Consider the following 24,117-nt stretch of genomic DNA (forward strand, 5'->3'; position numbering starts at 1 on the left):
AATTGATGAACTGGAGGAGTACTTTGAGTATGAAGATATTGAGGATCCAAATAGGGTCAAGTTTGTGAAGGCAAAACTAAAGGACATGCAAAGATCTGGTGGCAATAGGTTTAGTTGGAGTGGAATCAAAAGGGAAAGGAAAAAATCACCAAATGGGATCATATGATGGCTAAAATGAAGCAATAATTCATTCCTATAGATTATGAGCTTGATCTATTGAAGAAGATGCAAAGAATGAAGCAAGTAGGAAAATCTGTTTAAGCGTATACTGAAGAGTTCTATTGAGTTCTCATTAGAACTAGCCATGTAGAAGTTGATAAGGAGAATGTTTCCCATCAAGAAGTTTCACAATAAGAATAGTGGAAGAGGTTTTGGTGGCAGATCTAGTGGATGATCTTATGGAGGCCGTAATGATGATTAGAAGAACAAGGATGAGACTTTAAGTAGCAATTAGAACCAAAGTGAAAATAATTCCAATCATTGCCATGATCAGAGAAATAGAGATTAAAGAGGAAGAGGTAGAGGACAATGATTTGGAAGAGGAGGCTTTAGTGGGAAATGTTTTCACTACAAAGAAGAAGGGCATAGAGCATGTACCCAGTGCCAAGGAAGGATAGATTGAAGAACCAAAGGCTTGGCTAGAGTTGCACATGTTGATGAAGATGCCAGATCCTCACATTCTAAAGATGTTGAAAGAGGAGAAGTCCTAGTTAATAGAAGAGTCCTATTGAGTGGTTAGAATGAACCTGATCAAAGAAGGAGTTTGTTTTGCACAAGGTGTAGATGTGAAGATAAGTGTTGTGATGTGATCATTGATGGTGGAAGTGTTGAAAATCTAGTATCAGAAATAATGGTCACCAAGTTGAAGCTAAAGAGGTAGAAACATCCACATCCATATCGTATTTCTTGGGTGCAAGATGACCACAAGGTTATGGTCAATGAGTAGTGCTTAGTGAAGTTCAAGATTGGAAGCTACTAGGATAAGGTACTATGTGATATCATAACTTTAGACATATGTCAAATGTTGTTGGATAGGCCATGGTAGTTTGATAGGCATGTTGTACACAATGGGCAAGCAAATACCTACACTCTGACTAAGGATGAAGTGAAAGATAATTTGAAACCATTAAAGGATAAAGAAGAAAAGGTATGTAGTACTACCAAATCATGTTTTATTAATGGAAAGGGGCTTCTCAAAGGTATGAAGTGTGAGCATGTGTGTTTTGCTATAATTCCAAAAGATATTAAAAAAGAAGTAGAGGAGGTACTTGAAAAAGTTGCAGATATGTTAAGAGAATTTTTTGATATTGAATTAGATAATGTACCTAATGGATTTCCCTAAATGAGGAAGATCAATCACCAAATAGATTTGGTTCAAGGAGTCAATTTTTTGAACAAAGAAGTGCACAAAATGACACTAGCAAAGAGTGAAGAGTTGAACAGACAAGTTCATGAGTTGTTGTAGAAGGGGTTGATTTGAGAGATTCTAAGTCTATGTGTTGTACCAACAATATTAGCACCAAAGAAAAAGGGAGAATGGAAGTTGTGCACAGATTCTTGCACTATCAACAAGATCACAATCAAGTATAGATTTCCATTGCCAAGGATGGATGATATTATGGACTATTTGAGTGGAGCTAAGTATTTCGTGAAGATAGATCTGAAGAGTGGATACCATTATATTTGTATCAGAGAAGGTGATAAGTGGAAGGTTGCTTTCAAGACAAGGGAAGGACTGTACGAGTGGTTAGTCATGTGTTTTGGGCTAACCAATGCACCAAGCACTTTCATGAAGCTCATGAATGAGATATTGAAGGAATTTTTGGGTAAGTTTGTCATTATTTACCTAGATGATATATTGATCTTTAGTAAGACATTGGAGGAGCATTTGATCCATATTCACAAGGTGTTTGATAAGTTGAGGGAAGAAAAGTTGCTAATAAACCTAAAGAAGTGTAGTTTTGAAAAGAAGGAGTTGGTGTATCTAGGATTTGTAGTCTCAAGAGAAGGTCTGAAAATGGATCCAAAGAAAGTGAAGGCTATCCTTGAATGGCCTACTCCAAGGAGTGTGACAGAGATAAGATATTTTCATGGATTGACTACATTTTACATAAAGTTCATAAGAAGTTTTAGTAGTATTTGTGGACCCTTTACTAAAAAAATGAGAGGGAATAGGAAAGAGTTTAAGTGGACTATAAGAGTAGATAAGATTTTTAATATGTTGAAATAGAAAGTTACTAAGCAACCTATTTTAGCAATTCCTGATTTTATTAAGGTGTTTCAAGTAGATTGTGATGCTAGTGGTACTGCAATAGGAGCTATTTTGAGTCAAGAAGGTAGACCTATTGCTTATTTTAGTGAGAATTTGAATGATAGAAAAGAAAAATATTATGTTTAAGATCAAGAATCTTATGCTATAGTTCAAGCATTGAAGAAGTGAAGAAAATATCTTCTTCCTAAGAAGTTTGTTTTGTATACTAATTATCAAGCTTTATAATATTTGAATAGTCAAGGAAAATTGAACCAAAGGCATTTAAAGTGGGTTGAGTTTTTGCAGACTTATACATTTAATTTGAAACACAAGAGTGGGAAGTCTAACAAATTTGTAGATGCTCTTAGTAGAAGAGAACTTTTGCTGACAAAAATGTACATAGAGGTGGTTGGGTTCAAGGAACTCAGTACTTTATATCTAGATGATCTTGATTTTGGTGAAGCATGGAAGGCTTGTACAAAACTTGTTACACTTGATAAGACAAGGTGGTTAGATTTCATGATCCAGGATAGTATATTGTTCAAAGGAAGCCAATTGTGCATTCCTAGAAGATCAATGAGAGAGAATCTCATCAAGGAGAAGCATCGTGGAGGATTGGTAGGACATTTTGGTAGGGATAAAACCATAGCTTTGGTTGTTGATAATTATTACTAGCCATAGATGCAGCAAGTTGTGAAGAAGTTTGTACAGAGTTGCAAAGTATGTTAGATGGCAAAAGGAGTAAAGCAAAATATAGGATTGTATTAGCCATTACCTGTACTAGAAAAGCCATGGGAGGATGTCAACATGGATTTTATTCTTGGATTAACAAGGACTTAGCATGGACATGATCATATTTTTGTGGTAGTTGATAGGTTTTCAAAGATGGCACATTCTATTCCTTGCAAGAAGACTAGTGATGTTGTTTATGTAGTAGAATTGTTTTTCAAAGAAGTGGTGTGACTATATGGCCTACTAAAGAGTATAGGTTTAGATGAAGATACCAATTTTTTTTGGGTATTTCTAGTGTACATTAAGGAAGAATTCAAAGATATATTTGAAGTTCAATTCATCACATCATCCATAGACTGATGGACAGATAGAAGCTGTGAATTACAGTTTGGGAAACTTGCTGAGATGCTTGGTTGGAGACAAGCCAAAAGGATGGGATCTAATTTTACCAAAAGAAGAATTTTCATATAATAATTCTATCAAAAAGAGTACTATTAAATCACCATTCTATATTGTATATGGGATTATTCCCAAACATGATTCCAAATTGAGGCAGTTGGATAAAGGAGAGATAAGTAGTGTTGAAGCAGAAGATTATGCTAAACATTTGAAGAACATCCATGAGGAGTTAAGGAAGCACATAATAAAGATGAATACATAGTATAAGGTTAAGGTAGATGTGAAAATAAGGTATAATTAATTTTTGATTAGAGATGAATTCATGGTTCATTTGAGGAAGGAGCATTTTCTAGTGGGTACATATAATAAGCTAAAGATGAAGAAGTTTGGCTCGTGAAAGATAGTGAAAAGGCATGATTTTGGAAATGCTTATGAAGTGGAGTTGCTTGTTGAATTGAATATTTCATCTATATTTAATATTTTAGATTTGATAGAGTACTATGAAGGAGGTGATGGAGATAAAGTTGTAGAAGTGTACTGGAGTATTCTAGCACCTAGTTAGGTTACAAAGGAGATTGAGGAGATATTGGACAGTCATGTTGGAAAAAGTACAATGAACAAAACTTATGAGGAATACCTAGTCAAATGAAAAGGGGGGCTAGTAGAGGATTTATCATGGCTAGCAAAGGAGGAGTTAACCATCTTGGTTTTCCTTTGAACACCTAAGATGTGACAGAGTCACTTCTCAAATTACCCTGAGTGTCTGATGTAGGAGCATCCTGGGTGTAAGAGCAATCTTGCATCACCCCAAAAATATTTGTATTTTAGTCTCTTCTATTTTAATAAGGACTAGTAGGCAGGATGGTTACTATTTATGGGAACTTGCTATTTTTAGTAATTTTTTCATATGAGCTCATAATGTTCTTATTTTCTATAGGAAGGTTCATTTTAGAATTGTAAGCCTACTATAAAAATCTCATTTCTCAAGCATAAGTATCAAAGAAGTTATTGTAGATTTTTGGTAGAAAAATTTGCAAAAAAATCTTTAGGCTCACTGTTGGAGGCCTTAGAGTGTTCTAGATGAGGTCCAAAAACTCAATGGAAGGGCATTGGTACTATTTTGAGCTTATAGATTAGGAGTTGATGTTTCTGAAAAGTGGTTATAATAGCCAATCGGAGCTTCGGTTCATGAGTTATGGCCTTTCAAAGTTGGGCTACTCAAAATATCTAAAATAATTGTCAAAGATGTATCTGGCTGACTCTACATGTATTGTTAGGGTCTATCATCCTTAAGTATTAAGTTTTAATGTCTAGAACCTTCCTCAGTGGCATAAAATTTCCTATTTAAGAAAGGCTTGAACATTGTCCAGGATAGCTCGAGGTGATAGTTCGCAACTTGTCTTGCAGATTATTGTAATGAAGGCACCCATGTGGGTTAGCATATTTTACTAGAGAATTCTATAATTCTACATCTGTGATGCGAATAAGAAGTCCATATTTTTTTCTCACATTGGCTATTATTTCTTTGTTTCTGTTATAAGTTTATGGTTTTAAGGAGAGCATCTTTCATCAAAATCCTAAACTCATTGATTGGTGCAAACCTAGCATGCTTTATATTGATGATTTTTCAAGTGAGATTGCACTCCTAATATTCATGGGAGTTGAAACATCACACATAAAGTCAAATTATCAACAACATATGTTTCCAAACAAGTTCCAAAGGGCTACTTTGGGGAGGAGAAAATGTCTAGTTGCAAAAATGAAAATAAGGAAAATGTTAGAAATCAAAGGGTCTCTTGGTGAAAAATCCCTTGGCACACCACTAGACTCAATCAAAAAAGAAATAATAATAAAGGATGTATTCAATGGTGAAAACCTCTTAGAGGCACTTAAAGATGAAGATTTCATCCTTCCCTCACAATATAATAGACTAGAAGCAGCATCTATCATCATTGAGGAAACAAATCCAATCAACATTGGTACAACCAAGATCCCAAAACTTCTTCACATCTCCACATAATTACCAATACCCCAAGAGGAAGCACTTGCTAAATTACTAAGGGAAAACATTGGTCACTTTGCATGGTCCAATCAAGACATGTTGGGATTGGATCCAAAACTAGTTTTACATTACTTAGTTATAGATCCAAAGACAAAGCCAATGAATAAAAAGTTGAGGAAGATGCACCCTAACGTAACCTTATTAGTATAAGAAGAATTAGAGAAAATTCTCACTACAAAATTCATCAGATCTCCAACATGGCCCCTATTACAAAACCATCTAATGACATCAAAATTTGCACTAACTTTAGAGATCTCAACAAGGCTTGTCCAAAAGATGACTTTTCTTTACCAAATATAGATATGATTGTGGACCTTACAACTGGGCATGAGATATTGTCAATCATGGATGGATTTTCAAGATGTAACTATTAGAATGTTTAGAATAAATGAGGGGGAGGGGGGTGAATCAGTTATCCAAGGCCCAAATGTAACAATTGAACAAAAAAATACTTAAATAAATTTAGATATTATCATTCATTAGCTCAATCTCTATAGTATACTTTAAGTAAGTTCAACTAATAGTCCATTGTTCTAAATATAACAAACTTGCAAAATGTAAACATTAATAGTAAATTATCACAAACAACATCTATACAAGTTTGACACTAAGATTTAACATAGAAATTCAATTTGGGAAAAACCACCAGTAACATGTCACTAAATTTTCACTCTTCTAAAGTAAGCTCTATTAGGATCCAACCCTATTAAAGGTTACAAAACACACTATTAAATGTGACATTTTTAAAGGATTTAGTCACTCTGTTAGGAGTGGCCTTGTTAGAGGACTTTATAAACATTCCATTATAATGCCACCTTGATTAAAGGATTTACATATGACTATTAGGTCAACCTTGATTAGAGAATTTTAAATACTCATAAAATTGTTAGAAAGTAACATAAGGTTTTGATCTAAAAAATACAACTCACTTTGCAATTATATATCTCATTTTAGCTCAATACTAACTCTTTGATTCACTTGGAAACCCTTCAAGTAATCAATCTTCATCTCTTCTCAAATCTTTTCATCCTTGTTCTTAAGTTTTATAGTTAATAGCATCAACAACTACTCCAACATTCAACAAAATTGAAAGTTAGCTCTTGTACCTCCATAAATAGGTAATTCTATTCTATTTTTTCTTAAACACCACTGTAGATTTTAGGTTTAGGTTAGATTCATTGAATCCTTCCAACATTTTGTCTCTTTTTTTTGGTTCTAGAAATTTCTCCTTGGATTCTTGCATAGAAATTCACAAACACAATTTGCTTTGATTTAAATGTTCCAAGGCATCCATCCTTATATAAATTATTAAAATGTTGTCCCTTGAAAATTACTATATTTTGACACTCGATCATCACAGGATTTTTCGGTCAATACTAGATTTCTTGTTCAACACATATACTATCACTCGGTCAATACTGATTCTTAGTTAACACTATTTCTGCTTGGCACTTACTGTGGTTTGGTTGACACTAGCATCACTCAACATGTATTGCAAGTTCCTTAATCTACTAAACTATTGCTTGGTCAAGCCTATGCATTTGTTCCATCATTGATAACTTCTTTAGGGGCTAAGCATTACATTCTTCTTCTCTTTGAGTATGATTAAACAATCACCTTATCTTGTCAAAGTCTAACTAATCAAGTGTCCATTTGTGGTCTCTTCTTCATAACTCAACCTCTCCTCTAGGTGTGTTTTTTATAACCAACTTTTGAAATCCTCTTCATCAATGAAATAGATATGACACTCAAATAAGATAGAAAACTATCTCACTAATAAGGTTTGACATTAATGACAACATAACAATTGTTCCAATTGTAGTTTCCAACAATAATTAGATCCACATTGCAGAAGAAGATTATCATAAGGAAAAATTCACAACCCCTTGGAGCACCTTCTATTACAACATGATGTCATTTGGATTAACCAATAATGAAGCCACATATCAAAGAGCCATGTCAATTATCTTCTGTGACTTAATCCAAAAAACTCTAGATGATTATGTAGATGATATGTTGGTCATATCACTTGATAGATTAGATTGTCTATATCACTTAGAACAGGCCTGTGCTCATCTAGACATGTACCATCTCATGTTGAATCCAAAAAAGTGCATCTTTGGTGTCATATCATGGAAACTTCTAGGATTCATAATTTGACAAAGGTATAGAGATCGACCCCAAGAAGGTAAAAGCTATCATGGACATGCCTCCACCTAGGACACTTAGGTAACTTAGAATCCTATAAGGAAAGTTGAAATTAGTTTGTAGATTCATCTCACAACCTATAGATAAATTTCATCCATTCATACATTTGATGAAAAAGGACCAAAGTTTCAAGTGGGATCCAATATATCAACATAGCTTTGAAACACTCAAGCAGTATCTAAAAAATCCACCAATCTTAGTGCCACTAATTGTATGCAAACAATTGATCCTATACACAACAACTACACCAACAACCTTGAGGGAACTCTTATCTCAACTAGATGATAAGGAAAAAGAGAGAGATATATACTACATAATTTTTACTCTCATTGGCTATAAACTTAACTATTCACCTATGGAAAAATCCTATTTGGCAATGGTCTTTTCCACTCATAAACTTTGCCACTACATTCTTAGCCACATAGTGAAAGCTTATCTCCAAAATCAACCTATTAAAGTACATGCTCTTATATATAGCTCTCATAGGTTGTCATACAAAGTGGGTCATTCTTCTTAGTGATTTTTACATCTAGCATGTAGATCAAAAAGTAGCAAAAGGACAAGTTATTGTAGATCAGTTGGAAGATGTACCTCTAGAAGATGACCATCCTTTGATTGCAAAATTTCTTGATGAATATCTCTATCTAATAGAAGAATAACTTCCATAGACACTTTATTTTGATGAATCTTATACAACTACTAGACCAAGAGTAGGAATGTTTCTAGTCACCTCTCAAGGTGATTACATTCCTAAATCCTTCAAACTAAGGTTTCTATACACAACTAACATAGCATTATATGAAGCTCTCATTCTAGACTCAGAATATCCATTGAATGGAATATTATAAAATTACAAGTGTTTGGTTATTCCCAACTCATTATCAAACAATATTAGATGAGTATCAAACAAAAGATGATAAATTATTTCTCTAAAAAGAGATGGTTGAGAACATAAAAGAACACATTACCAAGATCATGTTCACACATATCCCATAACTTTCGAACAAGGTTTTCGATGCTATGACTACTATCAGCTCACTCCTTGACATTCTACTAGAAGCTTCACAATACATATTTTTAGTTGAACAATTACATGATCCCACTTATGAAAATGATGAATTAATGATGGTTTGCATTCAAGTTGGTCCCCAATCCCCTTGGCATCATGAAATTCATGCTTACCTCAAAGATGACATCGTGTCTTCCCATCTTACAAAACACCAACACCTTAACCTCATTCACAGATCTTCTCACTGCACTATTATGGAAAACACCTTATATTGTTGAGGTTATCATGATACTCTTTCTCGATGTCTAGACTCAAACAATGTTGCTATGGATTTAAAGTAAGCGCATGCTAGAATTGTGGTTCCCATAGAATTGGATTGGTCCTAACTACAAAAATCTTAATAGTTGGGTATTGTAAGAATTTGGTATAGCTTTGATATCATGTAAGAATTTTCCTTAGGGTAAAATTTACCCAAGACCAAGAAGCACAATAACTAGCACAAAGAGACCAACAGAGTATGATCAGAATAACAATATGATATTCAATTCAATTGTAATTGATATGAAAGTACACTAGAGGTGCTTGTATATAAAGGCCTCTAAGATGCATCTAGAATGCCTAGGAGTTAGCAATATGATAAGCCTTACAACTAAGCACATGTCCACCAGGAATGGGTTATCCTCCATTAAGCACAGGAGTTAGTGCGATGATGAGAGGATAAGCCTACAAAGGTATAGCACATAAAATTATGTTGTAGATACCATTTGCTAAAATAATAATGTGAACAACTATGTTATCTACATGACAACTTAGTTGATTATGCATACTCTAGTGTTGTAGGACACCATGTGCTAAATTGGAGTTGCTTACTCTAGTGTTGTCAACAAGACAACTCATATGAGTATGCAAACTCCTAGGTGTTTAACATAAGAAATTATTATAAAAATGTATTTATCGTAAGTAAACTTAAGTAAAGTGTAAATAATAATAATTTACACTAACAACCCCCCTTAAGTTATTATTTACACCAACAACCCCCCTTAAGTGCAACTTAGGGGAATATATTTAAGCTCACAAAAGCTATGATGAAATGGATAATTTGTCCTAGCTACTAGGCCATATTAGGTACCCATGTGCAATGAAATGTTGAAATGCAATGAAATCTGTCTACAAATGGAGAAATAGGGAAAACCTCATGGGAAAAAACCTCCCCCAAAAAGAGAGATAAATACAATAAAGAAAGATGCGTGAATGGATGGAGTAATCAAGACCTCCCCATTATGACATACATCATGCATATACAATAGTGAATCCCTCCATGAATTTTTTCCCTTAGTGAAAGATCTCTAGATGATGACTGCTTGAAGATAGAAGAAAATCCAATGCCAAAAAACAACATTTCTCCCTTGGGGCAGAATATACACCAGGTATAGGTGCAAGTAAGCTTCCCACTATGGATAGGAAGATGGAAGAGGGATCCGTATGTAGTATGGTGTGGATGTTACCTCTAAAGTTTGCTCAAATGTTGACAAGTCCTTGATGAATGTAGATGCCATGAACCAATCTAGTGAATGCCCATAAGAAGGTGGCAAACAAGGAAGCGTGTCCATGTATGATGTTGAATCAAGCTCCAAAGATGATGAAGCATCCTTATAGGAAGATGTGGGAAGAGAATTAATGTCACCTCCCCTCAATAATGAATGCACACCTATGAAAGAATATCCTTGATGATTGAAGATGCTACACCATGAAAACTGAATGATGGTCCTTGTTGTAGGAAGAAATGGTGTCATAGGTGTGGTAGAGAACACTCCCCAACTAGTAGGAAGAATCCTCAAAAAATATGATGTCTAAGGAAACTAGAATACAATCTCCAAAAAATGATATGTCTCCTCATAAGTGAAAGAGTCCTTTTCCAACTGCTGCAAAGAAACCACAATCAAGTTAGTCTTAAAAGTAAGCTCAAATGGTTAAGGGTCAAAGTGTTCCCTCGCAATGAGTGAATAAGTCTCCTCAATAAAGAGAAGATTGATTTCATCGATGATGTCTCCCACATCTTCAATGTGAGAGACTCCATGAATAGCCCTATAATTTAAGGAAGTCATCCCATGAAGCTAAAGTAGGAAGACATGGTATATCTTGCTATAGTAAATCAAGAGCATCGATGGTTGGAACTGGATTAGTAGAATCAATAAGAGCATCTAGAGGTGGGATCTCATCTAGAGTTGGAGGAACCATTACTGAAGTGACTAAAGATAGAATGTCCTTTGGAAAGGGAGGAACTGATGGATCTCTATATGCTTCCCAAAGACACATTCGAATGTCATAAGGATACCAGAACTTGTCAATGACTTTATAGAAATCAAAATTGATACTGAAATAAATGATATCCAAAAGTTAGTTAACAGGTGGCAAATCAATTATCTGACCAATGGAAGAGATCAGTTCATTGGAACATAAATAAGGAAATATTTTTGGATGTTCTCTCCTTAGATGATCAATGAATGAAGCATTGCATTTCTAATAGTTCCTCTTTGTCAACCTTGGTTTAAGACCACCACTACATGGGGAAAAAAACTCCTCCATGAGATCAATGAATGTATGCACCTTTCAAAATACAAAAATAATCAATCAACCCCCCCAATGTATTATTTGGCACTTTATAGGTAGTGCTATTACAATGGGGCACTTTGTCAATTTTGACCTTAGTGAACTTCTGATTTTTGCTATCTATAACTTGCTCTTGTAGTTTAAATTTGGAACTTTACAATGTAGCTCAAAAATACAATTATTTTGAAGCAATACAATGCATTTTTGAAAGTGGTATTTGTATCCATACAAGCCTATAATCTAATTGCAGATCTGGAAAGTAGACAAAAAATTATTCACTTTAAAAAAAAAAGAACTTATTTATATGTCTAGATGAGCTTGTACTAAGCATTTGAAGTTGCAAAAATTGGGATTTGTGATTTGTAGAAAAATTCAGGAATAGAGAGCTCAAACATCCTAGACCAATGTGTAGATCACAAAATTCTACCTGAAAACAAAAAAAAATTGCTCAAAAAAAGGAGTTTGTATGAGGGAGATATCATTGTTTGAAAATCACCTCTATAATTATTTTTCCTGAATCGTTATTGTGATGCCTCCAAAAATCAAATGACTATAATTTTTATCTCAGATGTCTGATTTTGGTGAAACAAAAGTTGATTTGGGGATTTTTTGACCTTCTAAATATGATGCCAATATCTGATTGGCACCGGCAAGATCCAATCTTCTCCTACAAAAAATCTCTCCTATTGGCGTGAGGGCCAAAATTCTTCTAAACAAAATATGTTGATCGGAAAAATAATGCAAAGAAATTGTAGAGACTAAAATAATAAAATATGTAGATATAAAATTTAAATTCAGAGATCTGAAATAATCATAACAAATTTTGCAAGTCGGGCCTTTGGGTGCCATTTTGCAAAAAAAATTCTTCAAATTTGACTATAGCCCAATATAGGCAAATTTATAGTCAATTTTCACTAAATTGATGCTCTGGATGCAATGGTGTGGTCCACTTTGGCTCTAGATGCTCCCAATAGCTGTGGATACTCTAGATCTAAGTCGAGGTGTCCTTAGAGAGGTGAAGCAAGATCAGTCTCCAATGGCTATGTAATGATGCCTCTATGGCTTTGATACCATGTAAGAATTTGGTATAGCTTTGATACCATGTAAGAATTTTCCTTAGGGAAAAATTCACCCTAGACCAAGAAGCACAATAACTAGCACAAATAGACCAACAGAGTATGATTAGAATAACAATATTCAATTCAATTCAATTGTAATTGATATGAAAGTACACTAGAGTTGCATCTATATAAAGGCCTCTAAGATGCATATAGAATGCCTAGGAGTTAGCAATATGATAAGCCTCACAACTAAGCACATGCCCACCAAGAATGAGTTATCCTCCATTGAGCACAAGAGTTAGTGCGATGATGAGAGGATAAGCCTACAAAGGTGTAGCACGTACAATTATGTTGTAGACACCATGTGCTAAAATAATAGTGTGAAAAACTATGTTGTCTACATGACAACTCAGTTGATTATGCATACTCCAGTGTTGTAGACACCATGTGCTAAATTGGAGTTGATTACTCCAGTGTTGTCAACAAGACAGCTCATATGAGTACGCAAACTCCTAGGTGTCTAACCTAAGAAATAATAAAATAATGCATTTATCCTAAGTAAACTGTAAATAATAATTATTTACACTAACAGGTATTATTGGCCCACATTAGAACATGATGCTTTTTATTTTGTTAAGAAATGTCTACTGTGTTAGTAGCATGCTAATCTAATACATACACCAACACAAGATCTACAACCCATGACACCATCATGGCCCTTTGTATGTTGGGGGTTTTACCTTGTTGGGGTAATCAAACCCCATCTTCTAATTATTCACCAAGTGGGTTGAAGCAGTCCCACTTTTCAATGACACACGAGTCCAAGTTTCTAAATTCATTCTCCACCACATTATTTTCCACTTTGGTATCCTAGAGACTATCTTTTTAAACCACAAGGGAAAAAACTTTAATATGGAGGACTTGTGCTCCTATTTACACATCCATCACTATTTTTCTATCCCATCCTTTTCACAATGAAATAGTCAAGCGGGGGCAACCAAAAAACCCTACTCAAAATCCTAAAGATGGTTGTCAAATTTATTTTTCATGATTGACATATGCAAATCAACCCTACTGTCTGGGAATATCACACCTCATTTTGTACATCCACTGGCACAAACCCATAATCCCTAGTTTATGGTAATATGAAGCCAAAGTAGTCTTACCCATAGAGATTGAACTCCCATCCTTGTGTATATCATTGCAAGGAAAAATATTTGATGATGACTACTAAGTTACTAGACTCATCCAACTAGACCTACTTGATGAGAAAAAGGAAGCAAGCCTATGACCACCTAGTGGTTTACCAAAATAGACTCAAGAAAAATTTTAATAAGAAGGTTCACCCCTGTCAGTTTCAAGTGGGTGACATGGTCCTAAAAGATAACATAAATGTCCAAGTAGATAGAGAGAAGAAAGGAAAATTTAGACCTACCTAGCTAGGTCTATATGTTGTGACAACATCTTTTGGCTCAAAAGCATATCCATTATCTACTTGAGAAAGTAAAATTTTGAATGATCTTAATAATATCATTCACTTCTAAAAGTTATATGGATGAGCCACTCCCTTTACCTTGTTAGTCCTAAAAAAGTACAAAAACATCATAAAAAGCCTTGGAAAAAAGAAAAGCACAAAAATAAGCATCTGACAATGAAGACTTGGAAATTCAAGTGCCTTGGATAGTTTACTTGGTAAAAACCAAGCAATAGACACCATTTGTACTTGGACCATTCTATTATCTATCAACTCCCCACAGAATTCCTCCATCTACTTACCCATATCCCCAAGGTGTTCCAAAATCATATGATCGAAATACTTATATGAAACACTATACTTGTACAAAATCCAAAAATGGTGTACTCTATCATGATCCATAAGTACTATAGCTCGACCATGTATGATATCATCCTATCTTTAGATTTACTATAAATAGATCCAAATGTATCATATTTTGTGTACTCTATCAATAACTCTATAACATTATCTTTTGCCTTTAAAATATGCACTATACACATGCATCCCATACAATCTTCACCATCCCCCATACATAACACCAACATATCCTCACTATCTTTGTAAATAGTTCCTATGCAATATCATCCTTATAAATATCTTAGTTAGTTTCATTGTACTTATCATCTACTATAGCCTTCGTCATTCATCACTATCCCCCCATATCAATCACCTATCATTAACTCATTCATTTTCAGTCCTTAGTCATGCTCATTCATTGGTCCCATCATACATAGCTTTGTCTCATGTCAATTCATGTCACATCAGGGGCTTTAGTTCTCACTACTCCATGCTTCAAAAAGTCCTTATTGTTCAATCGTCTATCACTAAAGTGTTGTCCTTAGAATTTTTGGTCACTTTTGAGTCTAGGTGCTAGGTGCTACCAATAAGTCCTTACATTATATATATTTCCTCTTTTCAGACTTGGTTCCATCAATATCAAGTCCTATCAATCTCTCTAGCACACATTTATTCTTTGTTGATTTACTCTTTCTTTTCATGTTTGATTTCAATTTTGGTTTTTGATTATTTTTTACAAACAATTTAGTTATCCCTCCTCAAGCTCACTATGATCATTCATATCATGGTGTGTTGTGAATGGGGCAATCAAGGAGTAAGGTATTGATCTATCTTTCTTTCTTTTTTCTTTTCCACCAATGAGTTAGTTGTGTTAGGAATAAGGTGTCTCAACCTTGGATAATTCCTATTCTTATTATTTGTTTTGTAAATGTATTTTTTGCAAATAATATAATTAAGTGTGAGTGTACATGTCTAGTTGGCATGTTGATTTTTCGCTCCACTTGCCTATGTTGGTATCTTGAATAGTGTGTAAGGAGATCATGATTGAAATGGTTATGATAGATTCCTATGATGTGTAAGAGCTATTTTTGGAAGATATGATGATGGGTGAAGATGTGAAGACATGTGGCAACTGATAAATGAGTGTTGTACACTCAAGTCTCCATTTAGTGCACGAGGTTTGGGGCATCACCCCAAAAAAAATTTGGATTCCTACTTTTCTAGAGAATGGTAAAATCCTAATATGTTTCTTCTTTGGAAATAGCCCTAAAATAGAAAAGTGCATAATATAAGTGACTTTAGGGTTGCAGATAAGAGAGAGTGAAAGTGTATTAATGGTAGTGTTTTGTTGCAATTGGATTTTTCTTCTATGTCTTGAAAGAACTTGCATTGCAAGTGTGTTGTAACCTTTGTGTTGAAGATAATACATTGTGTAGGTTTTGGAGGGGTGGGGTTGTTTTACCGAAAGCTTTTTCCACAATGACATATCTTTGTGTTTTTGTTTTCTTTCTCTATCCATTTTATGTATTCATGATTGACTGCAATATTTTTGTTTACATAATATTGAATCTAAAATTGTAAGGATTTAAATAGAATTTGCACAATACTTTTCTTAAGGGATTTGTGTAGGAAGTTGTTTTCACACCTGAGTTTCCTTACAAATGGTATCAGAGCTTGATTAAATTTTTATTCTAGTTGTTGGGTAGGGTTTTTTGAGCTAATCTCAAGTTGAGTGGGAGTTTTTATGTAGGGCATTCTAAATCTTCTTTGAAGATTGAGATGGCTAGTTCATCATATGAAAAAATAGAGGTGGAGAAATTTAATGGCAGTAATTTTGAGTTGTGGAAACTCGAGATGGAAGACTTTCTTGAAGATTGTGATCTATGGTAGGTGGCTTCACTTGATGTGAGACCCATCACAATATCTCAAGTGGATTGGATCTCAAGGATTGAAAAGTTAAGGGTCTGATTAGACTCTGTCTAGCTAATTCAATTTTCCTAAATGTTCTTGATGACAAGACTACAAACAGTTTGTGGAAATGACTTGGGTCTGTGTATTAGACCAAATCTTTGGTGAACAAGTTATTCCTAAGGAATAAGTTGTATTCTCTAAGAATGGAGGAAGGAGGATCTATTAAAAATCATCTAAATGCTTTTAATTTAATGGTTGCATAATTGACATCATCTGGTGCCAAGATAGAGCAGGAGGATCAATGTATGACCTTGTTATGTTCCTTGCCAGATTCATTGGAGGATCTTATGATGGCTCTTGGAAGTAATTTAGTCACTTTTAGAATGGATGATGTGGTGTCTTCACTACTATTTGAGGAGATGTAGAGAAAGTCTTCAGATTTGGCTAAGGAAGCTATTATTGTTCATGGTAGATCCAATTACAAAGGGAAGCAAAATGAAAACAAGTCTAGAAAGGGTAGATCCAAATCTCATGGAAAATCAAAGACTCCTAGAAATTCCAAAGCAAAATGCTGGAACTATGATAAGACTGGGCACTTTTGTAAAGATTGTAAAGAGCCAAAGAAGAAGGCCTCAAATTTAGGTTCAAAAAAATCTCAAGAAGATGATGTTAATTTCATTGCAACCTTGGCAATGCATGCATCTAATGATGTGTGGTTGATAGACTTGGACGTATCTTTCCACATGACCTCTCATCGAAGCTAGTTCTCAAAGAATGAATTTTTTGATGGTGGAAAGGTGTACTTGGGTGATGATTCTCACCTAAAGATAGTTGAATGAGGATGTGTCACTATCAAATTCCTTGATGGAAGAGTAAAGGGGATCAACAAGGTAATGCACATCCCTAGCTTGGCATGAAACGTATTATCTATAAGTATTTTGAATGATGTAGGTTTGCAAGTTGTTTTTTCTAAAGATGGATGCAAGATAATGAGAGGAGCTATGGTGCTTAGTAAGGGTACTAGGAGTGGTACTCTATTTTAGGTCGATGCATGCATTTCTTAGTGCAATAGTTCTTATGTTTTAAAGAAGAGAGCAGCTATCACTTTGTCCCCACCATCTAAATGGGCAGTAAAGAAGATTGTAGTTATTGGTTCTAATGGTAGTGTGGCATGTGTACCTAAGGATGCAAACACACTGGCAGGAAAGCTTCCTATAAAAAAGACAATGTTGTAACATACGAGATTTGGCCACATTGGTGACAAGGGTCTTAGAACCTTGAAAACAAGAACCTCATTGAGGGTTTAAATGATTGTAATATTGACTTTGACTTTTGTGAACATTGTGTCTATGGTAAACAAAATCGTGTTCAATTTTACTCTAGTTCTCACAAATCTTCTAATGTATTTGGTCCTGTAAAAGTTCCTTCAATCTCCAAGTCTATATTTTTTGTATCTTTCATTGATGATTTTACTAGAAGGACATGGATTTATTTCTAAAAAAGTAAGACACAAGCATTTAGTTAGTTCAAGGAATTTAAAGCTCTTGTAGAGAATCAGACTAGTAAGAAGATTAAGTGTGTGAGAACTAACAATGGTGGTGAGTTTTTCTCAATAGAGTTCAAACATTTCTATAAAGAACAAGGTATCAAGAGGCATAATACAACTCCTTATACTCCACAAAAAAATGAAGTTGTAGAAAGAATGAATAGGACACTGATGGAGAAGGCTAGGAGTATGCTTAGTGGATCTGGTCTTGAATAAAGGTTTTGGGCTAAAGCTATGGGCATTCCTTGCTATCTGGTTAATAGATTTCCTACATCAACCTTTGTTGGTAAGAAACCCATGGAGTTGTGGTCTTGTAAGAAGCCTTCAATTAGACATCTTTGTGTTTTTGGTTGTGAAGCTTATGCACATGTTCCTAAGGAGAAAATATCTAAGTTGGAAAATCGAATACAGTGTTGGTGTGAAAGGATACAAGCTTTGGAACCTTGTGACTAGTAAGCTGTTGTATATCAATAATTTTATTTTTTGAGAGCTAACATCTTCTCCTATTGTGCTAGAACTAGATGAAAAAGAAAAGAAGGAAGCCTCCTATACCTAAGAAGACTTAACAAAAAGACCATGTTGGGTCTAATGATGAGGAGAGCTCTAGTAGCTCTAATAGTTTAGAAGAAGAGGAAGAACAACCTCAACCTTAGCCCTTGAGGAGATCCATAAGAATAAGAAAGTAGCCAGAAAGGTTTGTTTATTCTATGTTAGATTCTAGTTGTGCTTTTGCTTTGATTACTAACACTGATGAGCCTAGATCTGTGAAAGAGTCTTTGGATATGGAAGATGTAGGTTCCTAGATTGAGGCAATGGATGATGAGATGGCTTCATTGGATTAAAAAAAACTTGGGACCTTGTACCTTTTCCTAAAGGATAGAAACTTGTTGGTAGAAAATGGGTGTTCAAGAAGAAATTATGTGCAAATGGCAGTGTTGAAAGGTACAATGTTAGATTGGTTGAAAAGGGGTACTTAGAGGTAGAGGGAATAGATTATGGTGAAATATTATCTCCTATTGCAAAGTTTACATTTTAGATTTCTTTTATCTCTTGTTGCATCATACGATTTAGAGATAGAATAGATGGATGTGAAGACAACTTTCCTTTGTGTTGATTTTGTGGAAGAAATTTATATGTCACAACTTGAGCACTACATTGTTAAAGGTAAAGAATCTTTGGTTTACATATTAAAGAAGTCTCTATATGGTTTGAAACAATGTCCTGGGATGTGGTACCTTAAGTTTGATGCCTTTGTGTTATCAATTGGATTTGTAAGATCAAAATCAGATCATTATGTTTATTTTAGAGTTGAAAATGCTCACCTTCTTATTGTTGCATTATATGTTGTTGTTTGGGAAGGGTAAGGATATGATTTCTGATTTTAAATATCAATTGTCAACATAGTTTGAGATGAAAGATCTTGGGGCAGAAAAGTACATCTTAGGTATGGAAATCAGTAGAGATAGGTCTAACAAAAAACTTTGGTTGAGTCAAAGTAAGTATGTGAAGTCTGTGTTGGACAAGTTCATCATGGCAGATTGTAGACCATTATGTGTTCCTGTTTCAATGGGAACAAAGTTATCTATAGATGATTGTCCAAAATCTCCTAGTGAGGTGGAGGACATGAGTAGAGTACCTTATGCTAGTGCAATTTTTAGTCTTATGTATGCTATGGTCTATACTAGACTAGACATTTCCCAAGCAGTGGGAGTTCTGAGCTAGTTTATGGTTAATCCTAGAAGGGTACATTGGCATGTAGTTAAGTGAGTATTCAGATATTTTAGGGGTACATCAGATTACTCCATTTGTTATCATGGTAAATCTTATGGAGCTCCACATTTAATTTGTATTCATGGGTTTGTGGATTTAGATTGGGTATGTGATATTGATAATAGGAGATCCACCAGTGCTTATGTGTTCACTATGTTTTGTGGTGCCATCATTTGGATGAGTAAGTGACAACCTATGTTTGCTTTGTTCACTACAAAAGCTGAGTACATGGCTACTACTCATGCTTGTAAGGAAACCATTTGGCTTAGGAGATTGTGTTTTGATATTGGTGTTGATGTAGGATAGATTTCTATTTGGTGTGATAGAGTGTTATTTGCCTTGCAAAGAATCCAACTTTCCATGCCAGAATGAAGCACATTGATGTGTAATTTAACTTTGTGTGAGATATGGTGGAAGATGAAAAGGTAAATTTGGAGAAGGTGGACACTATAAATAATATTGCAGATGCATTGACAAAACTAGTGGGCACAAAGAAGTTTAGATGGTGTTCAAAGTCTATTGGCCTTTCGGCATATAGAAATTAGTTCTTGTTATGTTCCTGTTGCTCTTACAAGGTGTTCGAAAAGTGGGAGAATGTTAGGAATAAGGTATCTCAACCTTGGATAATTCATATTCATATTATTTGTTTTATAAATGTATTGTTTGAAAATAATGTAATTAAGTGTGAGTATACATGTCTAGTTGGCATGTTGATGTGACACTTCACTTGCATGTGTCAGCATCTTGAATAGTGTGTAAGGAGATTGACTAAAATAGTTATGATAGATTCCTATGAAGCATAAGAGCTATCTTTGGAAGATATGATGATGGGTGCAGACATGAAGACATGTGGCAACTGATAATTGAGTAATAAACACTCAAGTCTCCATCTAGCACATGATATAAGTGACTTTAGGGTTGTAGATAAGAGAGAGTGAAAGTGTATTTTTGGTAGTGTTTTTATGCGACTAGATTTTTCTTTTGTGTCCTAAAAGAACTTGCATTGCAAGTGTGTTGTAACCTTTTTGTTGAAGATAATATATTGTGCAGGTTTTGGAGGGGTGGGGTTGTTTTATCAAAAGGTTTTTCCCCACTGGCATATCTTTGTGTTTGTGTTTTCTTTCTCTATCTATTTTCTATATTCATGGTTGACTGCAATATTGTTGTTTAAATAATATTGAATCTAAAAGGGCAAGGATTTAAATAGAATTTGCACAATACTTTCCTTAAGGGATTAGTGTAGGAAGTTGTTTCCGCACTTGAGTTTCCTTACAAGTTGGGTATAACCCTTGCATATCCAAACATATGATCATTTATGATTACATGGTGCACTTGAGAAATATCTCTTATTTTTTGGTTACCTGGTGTCATTCCCACTCTGATGCTTATTGGGTTACATGTGTGATGATCAAGAAATCCTTGCGTGTTTATTTTGAGTTAGTCCTATGCAAAAATTATGACAAGGCTTGGATGTTCTTGGTAACCTTGTCCAATCCTTGATATTGATATATTATATAATGTACTCAACTACATGGAAGTTCTCCTCATAGAGAATTCCACACTTAAGGCTTCAAATGGATTCGACCACATCTCCCCATTCATAAAAAGGAAAAAATAAAAATAATATTTTTTATCCTTATCAAAATAATCATATCAACATTTATCTTACATCCTTATCCTATCTTGAAACCTATCCAAAAATTTTGAAAATTTCTACAAAGTTTCTAAAATCTCACCCATTCATCCATCATATCTTAAGGGTTCAATTCAATAGACAAAATCCCTCATTATCCCTCAAGTACTCCATCTTATCTCACAAATTTGTTTGATTTGTACAATTTATCTCCCTTTATCTTATACTTCCATAGTGAGAGTATGAGCCACTTGTAAACCTCTTTCATCCTTTGTATGTCCCCATCTCACCCAATTTTTCTTATTTTTTGAGATGTTGTTTAGTCTCATTTTCTCTCTTCTCTACCTTCTTGAAGGGGCATCACACAATACAGTGTTTATTCAATATTGGGGCAACCTAGTTGCTTTTGAAAACATCTTCTTTTTGTCATCTATTATTTAAAAATTTCTTTGCAATAGTTTTCTACCAACACTATGTCGAAGAGGGGCAACATGTAGACACCTAAATCTGATCACATAAATTTGTAATCAAATTTAGTCATATTCTAAAGCATATATTTTTATTTATTTTTTATTGATAAGAGACCCCGGTCAAGTTTAATTATTATTTATTGTGATTAATTATTCCAATTATTAGTTAAGCTTGAGTAGATTCAAACCCAAGACCTCCCAATTAAGAGGCTCACAATTTACCATTGTATTGTAGGCTCTTACCTAATTTTCTAAAGCATATTTAAATTAAATATGAAATATAAAATTATTTTAGCTCTATCCCCTAATTAATTATAGTCCAATTAATAAATTAATAGAAAACCAATAGTCTAATTTATTAATAAAAACCCTCTTCCTCTATTAAATTAAATAAATGCAAAACCCATTTAATTTAATCTCCAAAACCCCTCTCTATTAAATCCCTCCACCCACAAACTCATCCTCTAAATTAGTAGATACCCAAACTCAACTCATGCACCAATAATTCCTCTTTTAATTAAATAATTCCTTTATTTAATTAATCTCATGCACTAATAATTCCTTTTTTAATTAAATAATTCATTTATTTAATGAAATATAATGCACCAATAAGTCCTTTTTTAATTAAATAACTCATTAATTATATTAAATCTCATGCACCAAATATTCCTCTTTTAATTAAATAATTCATTTATTTTATTAAGCTCACACACCAACCTTGTGTCTAACAAATCCATCCACCTCCCACATCATCCAATCAACTAAGCCACCTCACCCACCTTAACTGAAACATATCACCTCCTCTTCCATGTCTAAAATCTGTCTCTAGGTCACTTGCATGAATTAAGGCATAATTTATTCCCTCTAACTCAAGCCAAAATCTAGTCTCATGCAACCTCTCCCTCATCCACTTCTAAACACATAAGTCCACCTCCTTCATCTATCTTTGTCAACTGAAGCCTATCTCACACCTCACTCAATTAACTATCCATCAAAAATTCTTAACTCCTCCTCACCCAATTGCCTATAAATTGAACCCTTTTCTCCTAAAAAATCATCCATCTTTTGAGTATAATTATTATACCATTTTGAGAGCTAATTACTTTCAAAGCATTATTTGGCAATATTCATATTTCCATGCATCCATCCACAATCATCCATTTTTGAAGTATCTAACATACAATTGAGGACACATCTATAACTATTACCATATCTACACATCAAGGAAGCTACAGAGATACAAGATTTGCATGTTCTATTATTTGGTTTCCTTTTTGGTCAATCTATTTGTTTTCTTTGTTATTAGTTTATGAATGCTTAGTTTATTCTTTGTATTCTTAGCACACTAATTTTATCACATAGAATAATTAGATTTTTATTCCCCCTTTATGATCAATATAAGATCAATTTTATTACTCCTTTTGAAAAATTTTGTTGGGTGATAATTCCTTTTGGATTAAAAATGTGGGTGATACTTATGAAACTACTATGCCATATATCTTTCATGACTACATGCATAATATTCTTGAAGATTATGTGGGTGACATTCTAGCTTATTCTATAAGATGTGATGAGCATGTTCTCACTCTTAGAAAGATCTTTGAGTGAAGGAGGAAATATAATGCATGTTTGAATCCACAAAATGTGCATCTGGGGTTGGCAGAAAAAATCTCTTAAAGTTCATTGTATCTAACATGGGTATAGAGGTTGATAGAGAGAAAATTAATGTCATTGTCAATATTGTTGATATCTAAGTCTATGTCATTGATTAGTATCCAAATACTTAGTCATTTACTAGGCAAGATTATACAATCATCACTACAGTTGAAATATATAGTAAAGGTCAAGCATACAAGCTTATACTGAACAAGATAGTGATCTTCAAGTATTCAATTGTGACTGACCACATGTACGTGCCAAGAAATATAGTTGGAACTGATCATGTTGAAAACTTATTGATTATCGAGTGACAACATAAAGAAGTCTACATGATCGAGAGAAAGTAGGTATATAGAAGTTGAGTGGAAACATGAAGAAGTCTACATGACTAAGTGTTAGAGCATTCAAGTGTCGTGTAGTTCAATTTTGACATTTAAGTTTTTAATGAAACAAACACACGTGTAAACCATTGGCCAAATTTTATATGATATTTAATATTTTTAGAGCTAGCTAAAAAGATCTTCATACATCATTTTAGAAGGCAATGATCCCAAGATGTGCAATTAAACCAATCAAAAAATGAGATAGAAATGACAAAATATGATGAACTATATGTTGGAGTTGATGAAATCCAACTCTGAAGATGCCCAAGATCACCTGCATGTGAAAACCTATCAAAGAGAAGCCAAGGAAGGAAGAGTACAGAGCTAGGGAAAAACCCTAAACAGACATGAGAGAGACCACAAGATATTGAAACATAAGAGAAAATGTATTTACAATATGCAAGAAGTGATGAAAATACAATGAGGGAGCCCAAATATAAAGAGCTCCAGGAATCTTCCAAAATGAGTTAGAAGATGCTAGGAGATAAGTGTGACAACTAAGCATACATCCACATAAGGTGGAAAGTCCTCAAACAATTTGAGAGGATAAGTATGACTTAGGAGAAAACAAACTCCCATATTGTCAACAACTTATAACAA

Source organism: Cupressus sempervirens, chromosome 10, assembly GCF_028749045.1.
Source record: "Cupressus sempervirens isolate cs-2001-9-10 chromosome 10, ASM2874904v1, whole genome shotgun sequence".
In the NCBI taxonomy this organism is placed as follows: Eukaryota; Viridiplantae; Streptophyta; class Pinopsida; order Cupressales; family Cupressaceae; genus Cupressus; species Cupressus sempervirens.